This window comes from Somniosus microcephalus, chromosome 4, assembly GCF_052327205.1.
Source record: "Somniosus microcephalus isolate GS21.2 chromosome 4, FLI_Smic_1.0, whole genome shotgun sequence".
In the NCBI taxonomy this organism is placed as follows: Eukaryota; Metazoa; Chordata; class Chondrichthyes; order Squaliformes; family Somniosidae; genus Somniosus; species Somniosus microcephalus.
In genome coordinates, this window is record NC_140990.1 from 68,035,589 (window position 1) to 68,055,219 (window position 19,631).

At 48.0% G+C, this 19,631-nt stretch overlaps 1 pseudogene; it reads right to left on the bottom strand.

Moving 5' to 3' along the window:
* LOC147119128 (uncharacterized) overlaps positions 1 to 19,631 on the bottom strand; it is an 89,815-nt pseudogene that overhangs the window by 12,213 nt on the left and 57,971 nt on the right.

Below are 19,631 nucleotides of genomic sequence, written 5' to 3' on the forward strand. Positions count from 1 at the left end.
AATATCCACCCCCTCCACCACTGGTGCACTTTGTCTGCAGTACGGTCTACAAGATAACCACGGTCAGGCCATGTGGAGTCAAAGGTCAGGTAACAGAATGGATGGAAAGATCGTTACAAACTTCCCTTAACTCCAACCCTCTGATTTCTGTTTTGTAGCCATCTTTCCATCCATTCTGCTGCCTGGCCCTTCACTCCACACGGCCTGACCTTGGTCATCTTGTCGATCTTACATACTGTTATGGATAGCAAGCTGGTTACAAAACAGAAAGTAGGGGTTGGGAGTAGCTACTCAGACTGGCAAAAGGTGGGAAGTGGTGTTCCACAGGGATCGCTGCTGGGACCACCTTTGTTCATAAAATATTTGGACTCAGGAATCAGAAGAACAATTTCAAAGTTTGTCAATAACACCAAATTGGGAGGTAGAGTTAATACTGAGGAAGACAAAATGCAAGAAGACGTTAATAAATTTCAGAATGTGCGTGTAATTGGCAAATGAATTTCACTATAGATCAGTGTGAGGTGGTGTGTTTTGGTGGGAAGAATAAGGAGGCCACACACTACTTGGACAAGGGGGAGAAATTGAGTTGCTTTGCACCTCCCGTGAAATTCAGCGGAAGGTTAGCGGCGGCGGTAGCCAGTAGCGCCCCGCGGCACTGCACCGCCAGCAATGACGTCAGCGCCATGCGCAACAGCCCAGCTGCAACCATGGGTTGTGACCCCTGACCTATCGCCGGACGATATGTCCGACAGGGTCAGGGGTCGTTCCTGCAGCCACGGCGGCGCCACTTAAAGGGCAGGTGTCGGGCGGCAACTTTTTATTTTAGCCGACTGCCAGCACCTGCCCCCTTCCCCTTTCTTCTTTGGGGTGCAGGTCGCGATCGCTCTGCCCGGCGCTCCTCTTGATCCAACATCCCGCTCCCCGGTGGTCCAGCAGGGCCCCGGTGTGCGCAGTGCTAGGCCCCTCCCCTTTAATCAGGGAGGGAGGTCTGCTATGACGCAGTGCTATGTGCCGACGGGCGTGGCGCTGTTACATGAAGCGCTGCAAAATTCACTGGTAGCACCTCAAGAGGGGAGCACTTCAAATAGCACCCCGCCTCCTGCCTGGGGCGCTACCACTGAATTTAATGCACAGGGACGCTAACTTTTTCGGGGCACTAAAATTAGCCCCGGCGACGTCAGCAACCCAAAGGAGGCGACACCGAATTTTGCCCCTAAGAGTCTAAATGGGCTGGAGGAGCAGATGGAGCCAGGGATACAGATACACACATCACTAATAGTAGCGACACAGGTTAATAAGGCCATTAAAAGAAAAAGCACTGGGATACATTCCCAAAGGAGTCTTCGGTTTCATGCCTAGGAGCTCTGAACCACGGAAGAGAGCGGCTGGGACACGTTTCTCACACGCCTTGAGATTAACCCACACGGAGATTGTCCTTTCTGAGCTCCAGCCAGGTGATGCTAAACACTCAGGTGGGAAGGAAGAAAATCTACAACAATGTGTTTAAAACAAAGCTGGTTTATTTGACATCTATCCAGAATATTAAACACCAGCCCACTTACAGGAGTTATTAACATCAGCAGAAACTGTCAGAATGATCATGGTTCAGTTCTGGATGTGATTAACAGCAGCAATAACAACAGAATCCAACCTCTGTAGTCACTTGTGAACTCACTGGTATCTCAGCAGGTTGGATGATAGACTGAATCCCTTCCCACACTCAGAGCAGCTGAACAGCCTCTCCCCAGTGTGAATGCGCTGGTGTGTCAGCAGGTTGGATGACTGAGGGAATCCCTTCCCACACACGGAGCAGGTGAATGGCCTCTCCCCAGTGTGAAATCGCTGGTGTCTCAGCAGGTGGGATGACTGAGTGAATCCCTTCCCACACACAGAGCAGGTGAACGGCCTCTCCCCATTGTGAACTCGCTGGTGTCTCAGCAGGTGGGATGACCGATTGAATCCCTTACCACACTCAAAGCAGATGTGTGGCCACTCTCCAGTGTGAACTCGCTGGTGTGTCAGCAGGGTGGATGATTGAGTGAATCCTTTCCCACACATGGAGCAGGTGAACGGCCTCTCCCCAGTGTGAACACTTTGATGGTATGTCAGTTCCCCGGAACTTTTATAGCACTTCCCACAGTCCAAGCATTTAAATGGTCTCTCATCAGAGTGAATTCACTGGTGTCTCAGCAGGTTGGATGAGCGAGTGAATCTCTCCCCGCACACGGAGCAGGTGAACAGCCTCTCCCCAGTGTGAGTGCGCTGGTGTACAGTGAGTTCAGATGATCGCCTGAACCCAGTCCCGCAGTGCAAGCACCTGAACGGTCTCTCGTCAGTGTGAACACTTTGATGGTACGTCAGATTCCAGGAACTTTTATAGCACTTCCCACAGTCCGAGCATTTAAATAGTCTCTCACCAGAGTGAACTCGCTGGTGTCTCAGTAGGTGGGATGAATTAGTGAATCCCTTCCCACACTCAAGGCAGGTGAATGGCCTCTCCCCGGTGTGACTGCGCTTGTGTCTCGATCGGCCAGAGGTTTGGCTGAAGCCTCGTTCACACACAGAACACGTGTATGGTTTCTCCCCACTGTGAACGGTGCTCTTTGCTTCCATGAGCAGAGGCCGATGATATTCAGGTCCGATGAGTCAAGTGACACTGTCAGATCTTGACGTGATGTGTGGTTTGAGTTTCCTGTCTGCAAATCCTCCTATTCTAATGCCCTGTAAAATTAATTTAAAACAGGGAGTGTGAGAGAGAACCCACAAGAAAACAAAGAGGAGGAATTCCTGGAGTGTTTACAGGATGGTTTCCTGGACCAATATGTCAAGGGACCAACCAGAGATCAGGCCATCTTGGACTGGGTATTGTGTAATGAGAAAGGATTAATTAGCAATCTTGTTGTACAAGGCCCCTTAGGTCAGAGCGATCATAATATGATAGAATTCTTCATTAAGATGGAGAATGAAGTAGCTGACTCGGAGACTAGGGTCCTCAATTTAAATAAAGGAAACTACGATGGTCTGAGGAGCGAGTTGGGTAGGATTGATTGGGGAATGGCACTCAAAGGGTTGACGGTGGATAGGCAATGGCAAACATTCAAAGACCGAATGGATGAACTACAGAATTTGTTCATCCCAGTTTGGCATAAAAATAAAACAAAAAAGGTGACCCAACCGTGGCTAACAAGGGAAATTAGGGATAGCATAAGGTCCAAGGACAGGGCATATAAATTGGCCAGAAAAAGCAATAATCCTGACGATTGGGAGCAGTTTAGGATTCAACAAAGGAGGACAAAGGGATTAATTAAGAAAGGGAAAATAGAATATGAGAGTAAGCTTGCAGAGAACATAAAAACTGACTGTAAAAGCTTTTATAGATATGTGAAGAGAAAAAGATTGGTGAAGTCAAGCGTAGGTCCCTTGCAGTCAGAATCGGGGGAATTTATAATGGGGAACAAAGAAATGGTGGACCAACTAAATACATATTTTGGTTCTGTCTTCACAAAGGAGGACACAAATAACCTCCCAGAGATGCCAGGGAACATAGGGTCTGAAGAAAGGGTGGAACTGAAAGAAATCAGTATTTGTAGGGAAATGGTGTTAGGAAAATTGATGGGACTGAAGGCCGATAAATCCCCAGGGCCTGATAATCTACATCCCAGGGTACTTAAGGACATGGTCCTAGAAATAGTAGATGCATTGCTGGTCATCTTCCAGAACTCGATAGACTCTGGAATGGTACCCATGGATTGGCAGGTAGCTAATGTTACCCCACTATTCAAAAAAGGTGGTAGAGAAAAGGCGGGGAATTATAGACCGGTAAGCTTGACATCGGTAGTGGGGAAAATGCTAGAGTCCATTATAAAAGATGTAATAGCAGAGCACTTGGAAAGCAATGACTGGATCAGACAAAGTCAACATGGATTTACAAAAGGTAAATCATGCTTGACTAATCTACTGGAATTTTTTGAGGATGTAACTGGTAAAATAGATAAGGGAGAACCAGTGGATGTGGTGTATTTGGACTTTCAGAAGGCTTTCGATAAGGTCCCGCATAAGAGATTAGTGTGCAAAATTAAGGCACATGGGATTGAGGGCAAGGTATTGACTTGGATAGAGAACTGGTTGGCGGACAGAAAGCAAAGAGTTGGAATAAACGGGTCGTTTTTCCGAGTGGCAGGCAGTGACTAGTGGGGTACCGCAAGGATCGGTCCTAGGAGCCCAGCTGTTCACAATATATATTAATGATCTGGACGAGGGAATTGGATGTAATATCTCTAAATTTGCAGACGACACAACGCTGGGTGGGAGGGTATGCTGTGAGGAGGATGTCGTGAAACTCCAGCACGATTTGGACAGGTTGGGTGATTGGGCAGAAACATGGCAAATGCACTATAATTTAGATAAATGTGAGGTTATCCACTTTGGTGGCAAAAACAGGAAGGCAGATTATTATTTGAATGGCAATAGATTGGGAGAAGGGGAAGTACAAAGAGACCTGGGTGTTCTTGTACACCAGTCGCTGAAGGTAAGCATGCAGGTGCAGCAGGCGGTTAAGAAGGCAAATGGTATGTTGGCCTTCGTAGCAAGAGGGTTCGAGTACAAGAACAAGGATGTCTTGCTGCAGTTGTACAGGGCCTTGGTGAGACCACACCTTGAGTATTGTGTGCAGTTTTGGTTGCCTTACCTGAGGAAGGACGTTCTTGCCATGGAAGGAGTGCAGCGAAGATTCACCAGGCTGATACCTGGGATGGCAGGAATGACGTATGAGGAGAGATTGTGTCGATTGGGCTTATACTCACTGGAGTTTAGAAGATTGAGAGGGGATCTCATCGAAACCTATAAAATTCTGTCAGGCCTGGACAGACTAGATGCAGGATGTTTCTGATGGCCGGGGAGTCCAGAACCAGGGGTCATAGTCTAAGGATAAGGGGTAAGCCATTTAGGACTGAAATGAGGAGGAATTTCTTCACCCAGAGAGTGGTGAAGCTGTGGAATTCTCTGCCACAGAGGGCGGTGGAGGCCAATTCATTAAGTATATTCAAGAAAGAGTTGGATATATTTCTTAAGGCTAAAGGGATCAAGGGATATGGGGAGAAGGCAAGGACCGGGTACTGGATTTGGATGATCAGCCATGATCTCATTGAATGGCGGAGCAGGCTCGAAGGGCCGAATGGCCTACTCCTGCTCCTATCTTCTATGTTTCTATGTTTCTAAAGGCAGGTTGTGAAATTGAGCTCAATGAATCTGGTCATTTGTGGGGTCGGCACTAGAAAAAAGTGACCATGAAAGGTGCCGGATTGTCATAAAAACCCAACTGGTTCACTGATGTCCCTCAGGGAAGGGAATCCGCCACCTGGTCTGGGCCTACACAAGAGTCTGGCCTCTATGGGAGGAGAGAGAGAGAGAGGTGGGAGTGGGAGGGGGAGGGGTCGAAGGAAAGGAACTTTATACATCTGCAACTCGACCAGAATTTTGACAGAACATCCCAAACCCACAACCTCCACCACCTAGAAGGACAAGGGCAGCTGTTGCATGGGAGCACCATCATCTCCAAAGTTACCCTCCAAGTCACACACCATCCTGACTTAAACATATTCATCGTTGCTGGGTGAAAATCCTGGAACTCCTTACCGAACAACAGTGTGGGAGTGCCTTCACCACACGGACTGCAGCAGTTCAAGAAGGTGGCTCACCAGCACTTTCTCAACGGGAAACTGGGGATTGGCAATATTTGCTGCTCTTGCGAGTGACGCCAACATCCCAAGAATGAATTAGAACAAGTCTGTATGTGTAAACTGGATTAAAAGCCTCTACAGAAATACTTGTTCCTAAAACAATACTCTTCTACATTGTAGGGACAGTGTTTGTGTAACAACCTAATCTCCCCCAGAATCCACCTCCCTTGACAGTCTCACATTGGAAATTGTTGGGTCCTCCTGGGCTCAGCATGGATACGAAATTGGCTAAGTGACAGAAAACAGAGAATAGTGGTGAACGGTTGTTTCTTGGACTGGAGGAAGGTATACAGTGGTGTTCCCCAGGGGTTGGTACTAGGATCACTGCTTTTCTTGATATATATTAATGACTTGGACTTGGGTGTACAGGACACAATTTCAAAATATGCAGATGACACAAAACTTGGAAGTATAGTGAACAGTGAGGAGGATAATGATAGACTTCAAGAGGACATAGACAGGCTGGTGGAATGGACGGACACATAGCAGATGAAATTTAATGTAGAAAAGTGCGAAGTGATACATTTTGGTAGGAAGAACGAAGAGAGTCAATATAAACTAAAGGGTACAATTCTAAAGTGGGTGCATGAACAGAGAGACCTGGGGGTATGTGTGCACAAATCGTTGAAGGTGGCAGGGCAGGTTCAGAGAGCGGTTAAAAAAGCATACGGGGTCCTGGGCTTTATAAATAGAGGCATAGAGTCCAAAAGCAAGGAAGTTGTGATGAACCTTTATAAAACACTGGTTTGGCCTCAACTGGAGTATTGTGTCCAATTCTAGGCACCACAACCTTATGAAGGATGTGAAGGCCTTAGAGATGGTGCAGAAAAGATTTACAAGAATGGTTCCAGGGATGAGGGACTTTAGTTACGTGGATAGACTGGAGAAGCTGGGGATGTTCTCCTTAGAGCAGAGAAGGTAGAGGGGAGATTTGATAGAGGTGTTCAAAATCACGAGGGCTCTGATGTAAGAAGTCACACAACACCAGGTTATAGTCCAACAGATTTATTTGAAATCATGAGCTTTCGGAGCGCTGCTCCTTCGTTTAGTGAAGTGGAGAGATGCATAAAGACACAGCTTATATAGTCTGAGAATACTGCCAGATGATTACAGGTAATCTTTCTAACTGCCATTTATCACACCTCGGCAGAGAGATAGTCACAGCAATCAAAGGTGTGAATGGTGTCCAAACAGGTCAGTCAGGAAAACATTACATCAAAGAACAATGAGGTGGGGTCACAAAGGGTCAACTGTTGCAGATGCTGGGGTCTGTATGAAAAACAAAAAACAGACAAAAAAACATTTTTTTTGCTGGAAATCACAGCAGGTCCGGCCGCATCTGTGTAGAGAGAACAAGCCAACGACGACTCGAGTCTGGGTGACCCTACGTCAGGTGGGGTTACATGTAGCGTGACATGAACCCAATATCCCAGTTGAGGCCGTCCTCATGAGTGCGGAACTTGGCTATCAGTTTCTGCTCGACGATTTTGCATTGTCGTGTGTGTCGAAGGCCGCCTTGGAGAATGCTTACCCGAAGATCGGAGGCTGAATGCCCGTGACTGCTGAAGTGTTCCCCGACTGGGAGGGAACACTCCTGCCTGGCGATTGTTGCGCGGTGTCCGTTCATCCGTTGTCGCAGTGTCTGCATGGTCTTGCCGATGTACCATGCTCCGGGGCATCCTTTCCTGCAACGTATGAGGTAGACAACGTTGGCTGAGTCACATGAGTATGTACCATGTACCTGGTGGGTGGTGTCCTCACGTGTGATGATGGTATCTGTGTTGATGATCTGGCATGTCTTGCAGAGGTTGCCGTGGCAGGGTTGTGTGGTGTTGTGGTCGCTGTTCTCCTGAAAGCTGGGTAATTTGCTGCGAACGATGGTCTGTTTGAGGTTAAGCAGCTGTTTGAAGGCGAGTAGCGGAGGCGTGGGGATGGCCTTAGCGAGGTGTTCGTCGTCATCGATGACATGTTGAAGGCTGCGAAGAACATGGCGTAGTTTCTCCGCTCCGGGGAAGTACTGGACGACGAAGGGTACTCTGTTGGTTGTGTCCCGTGTTTGTCTTCTGAGGAGGTCTATGCGATTTTTCGCTGTGGCCCGTCGGAACTGTCGATCGACGAGTCGAGCGTCATACCCCGTTCTTACGAGGGCGTCTTTCAGCGTCTGTAGGTGTCCATCGCGTTCCTCCTCGTCTGAGCAGATCCTGTGTATTCGCAGGGCTTGTCCATAGGGGATGGCTTCTTTAACGTGGTTAGGGTGGAAGCTGGAGAAGTGGAGCATCATGAGGTTGTCCGTGGGCTTGCGGTAGAGTGAAGTGCTGAGGTGTCCATCTTTGATGGAGATTCGTGTGTCCAAGAATGAAACCGATTCTGAGGAGTAGTCCATGGTGAGTTTGATGGTGGGATGGAACTTGTTGATGGTGGGATGGAACGAGGAGGAACGCGATGGACACCTACAGACGCTGAAAGACGCCCTCGTAAGAACGGGATATGACACTCGACTCGTCGATCGACAGTTCCGACGGGCCACAGCAAAAAATCGTTACGGGGAAAGGGCGGGGAGTGGGACGAGTGGGGGAGGGGGGCATGGTGGCATAGTGGTTAGCACTGTTGCCTCACAGCGCCAGGGACCCGGGTTCAAATCTGGCCTCGGGCGACTGTCTGTGTGGAGTTTACACATTCTCCCTGTGTCTGCGTGGGTTTCCTCCGGGTGCTCCGGTTTCCTCCCACAGTCCAAAGATGTGCAGGTTAGGTTGATTTGATTATGATAAATTGACCCTTAGTGTTAGGGGATTAAATACATGGGGTTACGGGGATAGGGTGGGATATGTGTCGGTGCAGGCTCGATGGGCCGAAATGGCCTCTATCTGCACTGTAGATTCTGTGATTCTGTGATTCTGAGCTGAAGTGATCTTGCAGAGAGCCGGCACGGGCTCGACAGGCCGAATGGCCTCCTTCTGTGCTGTAACCATTCTATGATTCTATAAAATATTAAAAAGTTTGCTCCACAGAAGTATGGGGTTTACCTGCTTTTATTGATAAATTTAAAAAGTCTCTATTGAAACCTGAGCCAGTGTGTTGTGAGACAAAGAGCCTTGTGTCCAATAAGGGGAATAAAGGCCCACAGCCTCCCCTGGCCCCGGGCACTGAACAAGGGACTGGAGAAACTCGCTGCCCTGCGGATCAGACAATCAGCCGGCGCTAGTCCCGCCCCTCGGGCTCCCCGATTGGTTGGAGGACCCGCCGCCGGCTCGCTCCTCCAGCCCCGCCCCACTCGCTCCCTATTGGTCGGAAGCTCCCGTCAATCAGGCCGTGGGCCTGGGTCACGTGTCCCCGAGGAGATCACGTTCACCGTCCAACTGACGCCGCTCTGTCCGGAGCCTCGCGGAGTCTCAGGTTTTTCTATTTCTCTTTATTCTCTCCCGATCCACCCCTCCCCCCACCCCGCGCGATTCTCCACCCAATCGGAGCGGTGAAAACTCAAATTGCATCACCGATCGGGACTCTGGAACCGACACCAAGGCCTTTCCCCGGAATGCCCCGCGCCGACTCCGTCTGACAGGCGCAGTTCCGAATGTGGGAGGGGGTTGGTCTCCTCTGGGCATGCGCGATTATTACCCTTGGTGACCGGGAGGGGTCGCTGTGCTGGACTCGGCTCAAACCGCCGTCCCGGGTGCGCGTGCGCGGACTCTCGGCTGTCAATCAACCATCAGCCAGAAGAGGTCGCTGGTGAGACCAGTGAAGAAAGAAAGACTTGCATTTCTGTGACAAAGGGTTTTGCCTGGCCTGCTGAGTTTTTCCAGCATTTTCTGTTGTTACTTGCATTTCTATAGCGCCTTTCACCACCACCGGACGTCCCAAAGCACTTTAAAGCCAATGAAGTACTTTTGAAGTGTAGTCACTGTTGTAATGTAGGAAATGCCGCAGTCACTTAGCGCACAGCAAGCTCCCACAAACAGCAATGTGATAATGACCAGATAATCTTTTTGTTATGTTAATTGAGGGATACACATTGGCTTGGACACCAGGGATAATTCCCCTGCTCTTTCCCACATTACAACAGTGACTACACCTCAAAAGTACTTCATTGGCTGTAAAACACTTGAAGACATCTGCTGGTCATGAAAGCACTGTATAAATGCAAGCCTATCTTTCTGGAAATAGTGCCATGGGATCTTTTATATCCACCTGAGAGAGCAGACAGGGCCTCAGTTTAATGTCTCATCCGAAAGAAGCCACCTCCGACAGTGCCTCAGTACTGCACTGGAGTGTCAGCCTAGATTTTTGTGCATTTTCTGTTTCTTTTAAAGAAACGAGGGAGTGATTGATGACAGGAAGAATGTTGGGTCGTCCTGCGCATGCGCACCTCCCTCCGGCTGAGGCGAAACACCGACTCACCCCCACCTGAGCCGTGCACACGTACCAGATGTTGCGGCTCCGCATGCGCGCCCGATGTTCCAACCGCGGGGTTTTGTGCGCTGAGCATGTGCGTTGTGGACCGATCGGGACGGGCGATTGTGGAGCAGGAGGGAGAGCGCAGGGGCCATGAGCACATGCGCGGGACTCAGTCAACAGAGCGCTTTCTGCAGCACCGGGGGCTTGTGGGTATTAGAGCCGCCATTACTGCTGATCCTTTCAACCAACCTGTGCAGCAGCTGGGGCCTGAAAATCAGCTTCACTGCCCTTAGGTTCGGAAAGGGGAAAATTAAACAACAGTTTGTTTCTGATCCTTTTCTGATCTCAATTTACAGGGTTATAGAAGTGGAGCAGTTACAGGCGGGAAGCTCAGACCAAACATCACGTCAAGATCTGACAGAGTCACTCGATTCATCCGGACCTGAATATCATCGGCCTTTGCACATGGAAGGAGAAAGCAGCGATCGCAGCGATGACAAACCGCACACGTGTTCAGTGTGTGGATGCGAATTCAGCCGATTGCCTGACCTGGCGAGACACGTGCACCGTCACACCAGGGAGAAACCGGGTAAAGGTAGGGACGGCGGGAAGGGATTCAGTTCCCCGTCTGCAATAGAAGTTCAACGGCGCAGTCGCACCAGGGACAGTCCGTTCACCTGCTCCGTGTGTGGAAAGGGATTTGTTTGTTCATCCCACCTGCAAACACACCAGCGAGTTCACACTGGGGAGAGACCATTTCGGTGTTCTGACTGTGGGAAGAGCTTTAAAAGCTCTGGGGAACTGAAGGGACACCAGCAAGCTCACACTGATGAGAGGCCATTTAACTGTCCTGACTGTGGGAATAGCTTTAAAAGCTCTGGGGATCTGAAGGGACACCAGCGAGCTCACACTGCGGAGAGGCTATTCATCTGCTCCGAATGTGGGAAGGGATTCACTCAGTCCACCACCCTGCTGACACACCAGCTTGTTCACACTGACGAGAGACCGTTTAACTGTCCTGACTGTGGGAAGAGCTTTAAAAGCCCCGGGGAGCTGAAGGGACACCAGCGAGTTCACACTGATGAGAGACCCTTTAAATGTTCTGAGTGTGGGAAGAGTTTTAAAATCCCCTGGGAACTCAAGCAACACCAGCGAGTTCACACTGGGGAGAGGCCGTTCACCTGCTCCGTGTGTGGGAAGGGATTCGCTCGGTCCTCCAACCTGCTGGCACATCAGCGAGTTCACACTGGAGAGAACCCCTTTAAATGTTCTGACTGTGGGAAGAGATTTAAACGCTCCGGGGATCTGAAGAGACACCAGCTCCTCCACACTGGGGAGAGGCCGTTCACCTGCTCCGAGTGCGGGAAGGGATTCACTCAGTCATCCAACCTGCAGACACACCAGCGCCTCCACACTGGGGAGAGGATATTCACCTGCTCCGAATGTGGGAAGGGATTCACTCAGTCATCCAACCTGCAGAGACATCAGCTTGTTCACACTGACAAGAGATCCTTTAAATGTTCTGACTGTGGGAAGAGCTTTAAAAGCTCCGGGGATCTGAAGGGACACCAGCGAGTTCACACTAATGAGAGACCTTTTAAATGTTCTGAGTGTGGGAAGAGTTTTAAAAGGTCCTGGGAGCTCAAGCAACACCAGCGAGTTCACACCGGGGAGAGGCCGTTCACCTGCTTCGTGTGTGGGAAGGGATTTGCTCGGTCCTCCAACCTGCTGGCACATCAGCGAGTTCACACTGGAGAGAACCCCTTTAAATGTTCTGACTGTGGGAAGGGTTTTAAAAGCTCTAACATCCTTAAGAAACACCAGCGTGTTCACACTGATCATAGAATCTAACAGCACAGAAGGAGGTGATTCGGCCCATCGTGTCTGTGCTGGCTCTTTGAAAGAGCTGTCCAATTTAGACCCAAACCCCAGCTTTATCCCCAGAACTCTGCAAACTAGTCCTCTTCAAGTACATGTCCAATTGCCGTTTGAAAGTTCCTGTGGAACCTGATTCCAGCATCCTTTCAGATGGTGCGTTCCAGATCTTAACAACCCTCTGTGTGAAAACAATTCTCCTAATTTCCCTCTAGTTCTTTTAGCAACTATTTTATACCTTTGACCTTTGGTTACTGACCCACTTGCCAGAGTGAACAGTTTCTCCCTACTTGCTCGATCAAAACCCCTCATCATTTTGACCACCTCTATTAGGTCACCTCTTAACCTTCTCTGCTCTAAGGGGAACAATCCCAGCTTCTCCAATCTCTCCACATAACTGAAGTCCCTCATCCCTGGTACCATCCTGGTCAACCTCCTCTGCACCCTCTCCAAGGCCTTGACATCCTTCCTAAAGTGTGCTGCCCAGAACTGTACACAAGACTCCAGCTGAGGCCAAAACCCTGCAGCTGTACAAAACCCTGGTTAGACCACACCTGGAGTACTGTGAGCAGTTCTGGGCACCACACCTTAGGAAGGATATATTGGCCTTGGAGGGAGTGCAGCGTAGGTTTACCAGAATGATACCCGGACTCCAAGGGTTAAGTTACGGGGAGAGATTACACAAATTAGGGTTGTATTCCCTGGAATTTAGAAGGTTAAGGTGTGATCTGATCGAAGTTTTCAGGATATTAAGGGGAACAGATAGGGTAGATAGAGAGAAACTATTTCTGCTGGTTGGGGATTCTAGGACTGGGGACATAGTCTAAAAATTAGAGCCAGACCTTTCAGGAGTGAAATTAGGAAACACTTCTACACACAAAGGGTGGTAGAAGTTTGGAACTCTCTTCCGCAAATGGCAATTGATGCGAGATCAATTGTTAATTTTAAATCTGAGATTGATAGGTTTTTGTTACCCAAAGGTATTAAGGGATATGGGCCAAAGGCGGGTGTATGGAGTTAGGTCACAGATCAGCCATGATCTCATTGAATGGCGGAACAGGCTCGAGGGGCTGAATGGCCTCCTCCTGTCCTATGTTCCTAACTAGTGATTTGTAAAGGTTTAGTGTAACTTCCTTGTGTTTGTATTCAATGGCCCTATTTACAAAGCCAAGTATCCCATACGCTTTCTGAACTGCCTCATCAACTTGCCGTGGCACTTTCAAAGATTTGTGAATAAGGCCCCCAGGTCCCTCTGCTCTTGCACCCCCTCAAAATAGTCCCATTTAGATTATACGGCCTCTCCCTGTTGTTTCTCCCAAAGTGCATCACTTCACACTTATCCTCATTTAATTTCATCTGCCTTGTGTCTGCTCATTTCACAGTCTGTCTCTGTCCTTCTGAAGTCTGCTACTACTATGCTCACTATTTACTGCGTTGCCAAGTTTTGTATCATCCGTAAACTTTGAAATTGTACACCTATACCCAAGTCCAGGTCAGTTATATATAACAAGAAAAGCAATGGTCCTAATCCCGACCCCTGGGGGACCCCACTGCATACTTCCCTCCAGTCAGAAAAACATCCCTCAACACTGCCCACTGTTTCCTCTCCTTTAGCCAATTATACCCAAATTACCATCAGCCCTTTAATTCCCTGTGCTTCTATTTTCCGAGTCAATCTCTTGTGTGGTACTTTATCAAATGCCTTTTGAAAGTCCATATATACAACATCTGCTGCACTACCTTCATCAACCCTCTGTTACTTCATCAAAGAACTCAATCAGTTTAGTCAGACACGATTTACCTTTAACAAATCCATACTGGCTGCCCCTTATTAACCCATGCTTCTCCAAGTGAGAATTAATTTTGTCCTTGACAATGGTCTCTAGTCCTTCACCCACCACTGACATTAGCCTGATTGGCCTGTAGTTACCAGGTTTATCCCTCTCCCCTTTTTTAAACAGGGTGTAACATTTGCAATCCTCCCATCCTCTGGCACCACTCCCATATATCTGAGGGAGATTGAAAGATTGTGGTTGGAGCTTCTGCTATCTCCACCCTAGCTTCCCTCAGCAATCTAGGATGCATCGCATCTGGACCGGGTGACTTGTTAACTTTGAGTGATGACAACCTATTGAGCACCTCCTTTCTATCCATTTTTATCCAATTTCTCTACTCCCCCCTCCTCTTCTGCGACATTAACTTCATCCTCTTCTTTTGTGGAGACAGATGCTAAGTACTCATTCAGTACCTCAGCCACGCCCTCTGCCTCCGTATGATGAGCTCCTATTTAGTCCCTAATCGGCCCACCATTCCTTTAACTATCCTTTCACTTTTCATATGTTTATAGAAGATTTTTGGGTTCTCTTTTATGTTACCTGCTAATCTTTTCTCATATTGTCGCTTTGCCCTTGTTATATCCTGTTTCAATTTCCCCCACACTCTGTATTCTGTCTGGTTTTTGACTGTATTCTGTACCTGACATTTGTCATAAACCTCCTTTTTCTGTTTTATTCTAACCTCGATATCCTTTGTCATCGGGAGCTCGAGCTTTGGACGCTCCATCTTTCCTCCTTATGGGAATATGCTTGGTTTGTACCCGAACTATCTCAGCCTTGAAGGCCTGCCATTGGTCATTCACTGTTTTCCTGGACAATCTTTGTTTCCAGTCCACCTGAGCTCGATCCCTTCTCAAATAACTGAAATTGGCTCTCTTCCAGTTGGGTATTTTCACCGTTGATTGTTCTTTGTCCCTTTCCATAACTACTTTAAACCTAATGATATTGTGATCACTGTTAACCAGATCCCTCCTGCCCCAGAACCGATGAGAGACCCTTTTAATGTTCTGACTGTGCAGAGGTTTCAGAGGTCATCCAACCTGCTGAGTCACCAGCGAGTTCACACAGATCTTCAAAGAAAGGAAGATGTTTTAGAAAGGCTGGTGACACTAAAAGTTCGCAGCCATCTCAGAGTAGTGTCCCTTTAATTACAATCTCACGGAACAAGCAGAATCACTGTCCCTTTAACTACCACAAATCCCTGTGTGGAGGAGAGGGGGAGATACAGTCTGTCCCAGTAACTGTCGCAGAACAGAATTAGCGACCCTGGCCCATAAGGGCTTGACCCTCCCCCATTCCCTGCTTTTCCTCAAGTGTCTCATTCTTAAAATTCTCATCCTTGTTTTCAAATCCCTCCGTGGCCTCGCCCCTCCCTATCTCTGTAATCTCTTCTAGCTCCACAACCCCCCCCCCCCCGCCCCCCCGAGATATCTGCGCTCCTCTAATTCTGGCCACTTGAGCATCCCCGATGTTAATCGCTCCACCATTTGCGGCCGTGCCTTCAGTTGCCTGGGCCCTAAGCTCTGGAATTCCTTCTCTAAACCTCTCCATATCTCTACCTCTCTCCTTCTTTAAGATGCTCCTTAAAACCTACCTCTTTGACCAAGCTTTTGGTCATCTGCCCGAATATCTCCTTATGTTGTATTTAATGTATTTAATGTATTTAATATTGTATTTTAATATATCGTACTGTTAGTGTTTAGTATTCTACTGTTTAGTATTTAGCACTCTAGTTTTAGTATTAGTAATTTAGTTGTTTTTTTAAAAATATTCTACTGTTTAACCGACCTGTATGGCTGCTGTTTTACGAGCTCCTCCCCAACTGGTACTTTAATGTTGTATTTAATGTATTTAATGTTGTATTTTAATATATCGTACTGTTAGTTTTTAGTATTCTACTGTTTAGTATTTAGCATTCTAGTTTTAGTATTAGTAGTTTAGTTGTTTTTTTAAAAAATATTCTACTGTTTAACCGACCTGTATGGCTCATGAGGGTAGCCGCTGTTTTACGAGCTCGTCCACAACTTTCCACTTTATTTATTATTTTATTGTTATTATTAATCAATTTTGTAAGTACTGTTTCTTCGCTTATCCGCTACGACCGTCAATCGCTTCTGGACATAAGATCATCCGGAGTTATTGGACCAACCCCCGATTTTTCGAACTGGGATTCTGCTGCTACTACCATCTACCCTCCCACCTGCTTACCTGACTTCATTCCTGTGATCAGGAAGCGACGACGGCGCAAGCTGGGCAGACGAGCAGGTGCATTAGTGAAGCTGAGGCGATGTGAACACCACCCCCCCTTCCGAGTATTCTCCTGGTGAATGTGCAGTCACTGGACAATAAGCTGGACGAACTCAGAGGGAGGCTCACCTTCCAGCGAGACATTAAGAACTGCAACGTCTTGATTTTCACTGAGACTTGGCTTGATCCATCGATACCGGCTTCGGCCATTCAACCAGAGGGATTCAACATTCACCGGCTAGACCGAACAAAGGACTTGGGGAAGAATAGAGGGGCTGGAGTATGCTTTATGATCAACAATTCTTGATGTTCCGATGTGGAACTACTTACATCTTCTTGTTCACCCGATCTTGAACACCTGATGATCAAATGCCGACCCTTCTACCTCCCAAGAGAGTTCTCATCTGTGATCATTACAGTGGTGTATATTCCACCACAGGCCGATGCAAATAGGGCACTAAACGAGCTGTATGGGACCATTAGCAGGCTTGAAACTTCCCATCCAGAGGCTGCATTCATCATGGCTGGTGATTTCAACAAAGCAAATCTGAAGAAAGTACTGCCTAAATACCATCAGCATATCACCTGCCCAACGCGAGCCAAGAACACACTAGATCACATTTACACTCCGTTCCGGGATGGATACAAGGCCCTCCCCCGCCCTCCCTTCGGCAAAACAGATCATGACTCCATCCTGCTGCTACCCACCTATAGGCAGAAACTGAAACAGGAAAAGCCTGTGATGAGATCTCTACAACGCTGGTCGGATCAATCAGACGCTATGTTACAAGACTGTTTTGATTGCTCTGACTGTGATATGTTCCAGAATGCCTCAGACAATGACATCAACACATATACAGATTCAGTCATTAGTTTCATAAACAAGTGCATAGATGACGTTGTTCCGAGGATTGTTGTACGAACATTTCCCAACCAGAAACCATGGGTAAATGGCGATATCCGAGCTATGCTAAAAACACGGTCCATCGCATTCAACTCTGGGGACATGGATGAGTGCAAGAAATCAAAGTACGAGCTAAGAAAAACCATCAAAAATGCAAAAAGACAATACACGGACAAAGTGGAGTCACACTATCATAGCTCAGATTCGCGAAGGATGTGGAGTGGACTACAATCTATTACGGACTACAAAGGGAAACCCACTGTGTCATGCCCAGCAATGCCTCTCTCCCGGACGAGCTTAACACTTTTTACGCCCGGTTTGAGGCCAACAACAACTGGCCTGTTACAAGGGCGACCGCGGCTCAGGACGACCGGGTCTTCTCAATCTCCGTGGCTGACGTGAGCAAGACCTTTAAGAGAGTGAACACCCACAAAGCACCTGGTCCAGATGGAATCCCTGGGCGTGTCCTTAGAGCATGCGCTGACCAGCTGGCAGCCGTGTTTATGGATATATTCAACCATTCACTGTACCAGTCTGTAGTCCCCACCTGCTTCAAGATGACATCGGTTATTCCAGTCCCCAAAAAAACAAAAGTAACCTGTTTAAACGACTACCGCCCCATAGCACTCACTTCTGTCATCATGAAGTGCTTTGAGAGGCTGGTCAAAACCCACATCAACTCCTTACTAACTGACACACTGGACCCACTCCAATTTGCTTACCGCTCAAAAAGATCTAGGGATGATGCCATCGCCACTGTACTGCACACTGCCTTATCACACCTGGATAAGAGGAACACCTATGTGAGAATGTTGTTCATTGATTATAGTTCAGCATTCAATACCATTATCCCCTCCAAGCTTGTCAACAAGCTCAGTGAGCTAGGACTTAACACCTCCCTATGCAACTGGATCCTGGACTTCCTGACGGGCAGACCCCAGGTGGTGAAAATAGGCAGTAACACCTCCTCAACACTGATCCTGAACACGGGAGCTCCCCAGGGTTGTGTGCTCAGCCCCCTTCTGTACCCCCTGTTTACTCACGATTGCGTGGCCATGCACAACTCCAACTCCATCAAGTTTGCTGATGACACTACTGTTGTAGGCCTGACCACAGATGGCGACGAGACAGGCTACAGGGAGGAGGTAAGAGCTCTAGCAGAATGGTGCAAGTATAACAACCTCTCCCTCAACATCAGCAAAACAAAGGAGATGATCGTGGACTACAGGAAGCGGCAGGGGGAGGGACATCCCCAATCTACATCGAAGGGGCTGAGGTGGGGTGGGTCAGCAGCTTCAAATTCCTGGGTGTATTCATTACGGATGACTTAACGTGGTCACATCGACATCGTAACGAAGAAGGCATGCCAACGCCTGTTCTTCCTCAGGAGATTGAAGAAATTTGGAATGGCCCCCCAGATTCTCACCAACTTCTACCGGTGCACCATTGAGAGTATCCTGTCCGGCTGTATCACTACCTGGTATGGCAACTGCACCGCCACAGACTGCAAGGCTCTACAGATGGTGGTCTTCTTCTTATCATGTCCACGGACAGTCTATACATAGCCCAGCCAGAACTGGACACATTTTTGCGCCTTGTTGTTGAATTCGGCAAGATCTGCAACAGTGCAGGGTTCCTCTAACGATGGGCATTGCAGGAGATGTTGCATAGTCTGTGTTATGTATTGTATGTTCTATTGTGTGTTCTCCTCCCACCTGTGGTGGCGCTGTCACAGGAGATAAATGGTTGGGTATTCTCTCGGTTAAGTTTAGCTCTCTTTGTTCGGAACTTTCCAGAACTTCCTTTCCTTCCAATAAAGCACTTCATGTTTGAATCTCTGAGTTCTGAGTCCTAAATTGTGTCTAGGTAGAAAGGTACCGACACAACAAGTGGCAACGAGGAGCGGATGAATCTGCGTACGTTACGGGTGCAGTGGGTAAACAGAAAATTTAATTTGAAACGTGAGATGGCTACTATATTAGGAAACATCGGTGATTTTGATGAAAATGTGGAGCAATGGAGCGCATATACGGAACGTTTTGACTATTTTATATTGGCGAATGCGGTGGCAACTGAAAAGCTCGTGCCTACCTTTTTGAGTGTAATCGGGCCGAAGACTTTCAATTTACTTCGCAGCCTCGTGCAGCCAGATAAGCCAGGAACTAAAACATATAAGCAACTAGTGGAAATTCTTGGAGCACATTTTTCACCAAAACCTCTGGTTATTGCTGAGAGATTTAGATTTCACAAACAGAATCAAGAGGAGGGGGAATCAGTGACGATGTTTATTGCTGCTTTAAAAAGGTTGTCGGAACACTGCCAGTTCAAGGAGGTGCTGGATGACACCATTAGAGACAGACTTGTGTGTGGTCTGCAAAATGCAGCCACACTGAAGCGCCTTCTTACTGAGGACAACCTTACTCTTGAAAAGGCCATTGAAGTTAGTGTCTCCATGGAGATGGCGGAAAAGGAGGCTCACCAGTTGAGTTCAACAGGGAGAGTTCACAAGGTGTCGTCTGAGCCTAAAGGTGCGTGGAATGGCACATGTTACTGTTGTGGGAAAACGGGCCATCACGCGAATGACTGCTGGTGTACGGAGCTGGAATGCCGAAATTGTGGCAAAAAGGGTCACATTGAACG